Source organism: Ornithodoros turicata, unplaced genomic scaffold (genome assembly GCF_037126465.1).
Source record: "Ornithodoros turicata isolate Travis unplaced genomic scaffold, ASM3712646v1 ctg00000911.1, whole genome shotgun sequence".
Lineage (NCBI taxonomy): Eukaryota > Metazoa > Arthropoda > Arachnida > Ixodida > Argasidae > Ornithodoros > Ornithodoros turicata.
The window spans coordinates 548,825-552,863 of NW_026999415.1; the positions used below are offsets into that span (position 1 = coordinate 548,825).

The window sequence follows — 4,039 nt, forward strand, 5'->3', positions numbered from 1 at the left end:
GGAAGAGAGCCCGAGACCGTCGACGTCAAGCATCGAGTAACCATGCAACAAAGAGCTGCACGCGCATGTAATCGAGAATAAAAGTTCTAGTCGAGACATGCTTCTCTCTCTCTCTCTCTCTCTCGCAGACAGGAGAAGCACGGGACATCGTGGCAGTGTGGTAGCGGAATGGGTGTACGAAAAGAATGACCATTCCGTCATCGTGCTGGCGCAGTGACCCGCGCAATGACGGCGCTGCGATGAAGATTCCCCTTTTCTGGCACGTCTGATCATCTCGTAATGCTGCGTTCGTGAGATCAGACAAGGGAGGGAGGGTGCAGGCATCTATTGACCAAGTCCTTTGTATGTATTCAATAAAGATGTTTCAGTGAAAGAACACACAGAGTCTCGTCAAAGTTATTCGGACTGTTTAATGCGTTGCATGTCAATAACCAATCGGTATTTCAATAAATCAATGACAAAATTGGCGATGTAGACTGCTTGCAAATGTCGCTGCTTCCGCAGGGCGTGCTTAATATGAGCGATGGCACGAGCGAGAAGGTCCACGATGTCTGCAGCGATGTAGTTGAATTCTGCGTTGGCCAAGCTCACAAATTCGCTCATCAGTCCCAGGGGTCCGTCAGGAACCGTTATGCAGACGTTCTTGTAACGGGCGTAGATCCGACGCACCATCTCCTGCAGCGGCCCCGGCGAGATCTCTCCTATATTGCCAAAGCCTACCATGTCTATCACGTAGCGAAAAGCAGTGATGACGAGCTCGTTGCGGGGACTTTCGCCGTTGAAACATTCCTTCTCCACTTCTTCCCAAGAAGCGTGGGTACGGGAACAATTTTGTAAAGAGTGGTAGCTGAACATCTTCACGTAGTGATGACGCGAGCGCGGTGCGCTCTGCCTTTATAGAGATAAACGCGCGCGCAAAGAACGGAGAATGAAAGCGAAACTGAAAAGCCACCCGTCGCCGCTAGGAGCGCGCGCGCGCGCAGCAGAGAGCCGAAACCGAAAACACCCGCGGCCGGCGCAGAGGGAGCTAGCAGCGCGCGCGCGCATGCGCGGACGGGTGGAGCAGAGGGCGCGCGCGCATCCATAGCGGCCGCTGCGCGTCGCCTCTCTCAGTTTCTCTCGGACCGTCGCGGAAGACGGACGTGCGCTCCGCGCGCTCGCTCACTTTCTGGCTGCCTCTCGTAGAGAGCAGACGTGTGTGTTCTCCGCGCTCGCTCAGTTTCTGCCTGGAAGTTGCCGCGGGGGAAAAGGTGAGTGAGTGATTTGACGCGCTCCTTTTCTCGTATGTTTGCCGTGTTTAGCGGTGACCGCGCTCGTGTTAAGCCTTTTCTCGCATGTTTAGACTTGTTTTGCGGTGTCCAAGCCTGTTGACGCATGTTTAGCGATGTGTGGTTCCCGCCTTGTGTTAGCTGCGTAGTGTTGGGGTTAGGCCTAAGCGATCGCCCCCGTAAGCCTCTTTCCTCGTATGTTTGCCGTGTTTAGCGGTGACCGCGCTCGTGTTAAGCCTTTTCTCGCATGTTTAGCGATGTGTGGTTCCCGCCTTGTGTTAGCTGCGTAGTGTTGAGGTTAGGCCTAAGCGATCGTCCCCGTAAGCCTTTTTCCCCGATGTGTACTGTTTTCTGTTTAGCAGTAGCGGTTAGACCTTTTCTCTCGCATGCCTAGACTTGTTTAGCAGTGCTGTCATTTTTACCTGCCGCTAGTATGTTGTTCTCTGTCTTTCTCGTCTAGAGCTATGATGGTGGCGCCATCTGGTGTGATGCCTTGCAACTAAGTGGCCACCTGTCGCCGATCTCTGCAACTGCTGGGTGCAAACTACCAACATGGCGGGCGCTGGTCACTCGGGTGTTGCGGAGCGGCTTCTTCGCCGCGGCATCGTTGATTTTCGAATAAATTGTTTCTCTCCACTCTATTTCTATCTCTTTATTTTATTTTCTGCCTATTATTTTTCTTTTTTTATGGACTCTCATAGTGCACAACGCTCAGCTGGTCTGGACACGAGTTAGACTTTCCCCAATTAGTGTGGTGGCTCCCTGGAGGGTGCTGATTAATGTGGGGGGTCCCAATTAGCTCTAATTGCTAATTAAATCGTGTTCAGGACAGTTGAGCGTTGTGCACTGTGAGAGTCCAGTACCTACTACTGTTGACCAAAATGTTTCATGTACTTGTTTATTTGCCTCCACGTATCTGCGCATTTTTTTCATGTGGTTGTAAATCATGTACGCTGCTATGTTAACATTATTCTACCAAATGTTAACCTCCCGTTTGTATTGCCTCATGGCCGCGAGGGTAAATAAATAAACGAGTCTGTAGGTCTCACAGCACAACAACCGTCCACCTTCCGCGTACAAATTCTCTGAGAGCGATAAATCAGCTTCTTTTGCGTGACCCGCCGATGCCCACGCAGCTACTCAAGTTTTTTTCGCTCGCTCTCTGTTTCCTTTATATTTTTTTCCCCTTCTTACAGCGGCCGCAGACCGGCTACTCACTGCTGCACAGCTCATGATGTACTCATACCGGGGCATAAAGCGCGGAATTATTATTTTATCTGTATCTTGTAGAGTTGCCCGCTTCATCACGGCTTCTGCATTAACCACATGACAGACAGAAAGGCGAGGGCGATTACAGCAGCTATCAACGAAACCCGTGCACAAAAGTAACGACCGACTTATTGTTTTGTTTGATTTTAGTGACTTTTTTTTCCTTCCATACTTCATCCAATGAAATCATTCCTTGTTCATCAATACATCTACTGGAGCAGATAGCACTGCGGTCTTGTCTTGAGTAGGAAGTATGCTAGGACGTTGCCCAAGCTTATTCGCTCTGCGCGCGTTCTTGCTATTGTTCTTGTATGCAAGAGCTTTTGTGCCCGTATAGCTCTGCGACTTAGAATTCAGGGAGTCTGCGACGGGAGTACGAACAGATGGGCTTTCCTATATGTCTTCAGACTGCCTGTACGCCGTAGAACGAATAATTCCTAAAACGGTAATCGATAATCTGTATGGGAATATGCAAGGAATATATTACACGTGAGAAAGCTGGTGGACATTATAAAGGGATCTGGTGCGAATGTCAGACTGCTCACTGACAGCAAAACGAGAGTTGCTAAATTCACATCATTAACAGGAAAGAATGTCGATTTACTTCTTGAGAATCTACCACGCCTTGTGACCCTAGTCCTCGCCTCAAACACCAGAGATGAACGAGCACAGTTATGGGATCTTTTCAGAGGTGTGGTAAAAGAACTTGAGCAAGATACTGCAGGGAAAGATCTGCGTCAGGGGACGTTAAACGTCCTAACTATGTTTCTAGATCTGGGAACCAAATGCAAGGGGTACGGACAGGAGAGCGTGACCCCGTATATACATGTTTTTTCACATCACGCCGCGATGAGCCACATGCAGAAGCGCTGACTAGGATGGTTTCTAGCCAAGGACTAGAAAAGAAAAATTGTGTCGTAGAGAACCTACATCATCGGCAAACAAACAAATGGGACGCAGCATGGAATGGGCTAAAATATATGTTAAAGGATAGAAGAAAATTCACCAGCGCTACAGGCTAGGAGATATCAGAAACGTGACGTCACGTACTGGGAAGAAAGTGGCATCCAAGAGACAAGAGGAGAGAGGCCACGTTTAAGTGTCGAACTCGAACTCGAACAGCGCGTGTCACGCATGTTAGATGTGGACTCTATGACGCGAGGTGAGCTGAGAACGAAAATCGGGAACGACGTCCAAAGATCCAGACGACCCGATCCAGCTGAGGCAAATGTTGCGTCACAGTTCGAGTAAGGTGGTTTGAATTGCCCCCGTTTATTTTGGCTTCAACGTTAAAAGGAGGACATTGTGATCGCATATGCAGCCATGCGAAGTTTTTCCCACCATGAAGAGGACACTAACTCTTATGTGTAAATCAAATGTTCATCGTGCTTCATTCGTATTTATTCATTTATTACTCATACGTACTAGCAATCGATGCTACACAACTGAGTTTTACGTGGTGCACGCAGTTGCTTATCAACCAGTCAATAAACTTTTCTTCA

General features: G+C 48.8%; 1 long non-coding RNA gene across 1 annotated transcript; it reads left to right on the forward strand.

The window, feature by feature from the left end:
* The first annotated feature begins 1,133 nt into the window (after positions 1 to 1,133).
* On the forward strand, positions 1,134 to 1,904 carry LOC135375652 (uncharacterized). The gene is made up of 2 exons (XR_010417319.1): positions 1,134 to 1,250; positions 1,729 to 1,904. It is a non-coding gene; the product is annotated as an uncharacterized LOC135375652 (long non-coding RNA).
* Positions 1,905 to 4,039: the final 2,135 nt, after the last annotated feature.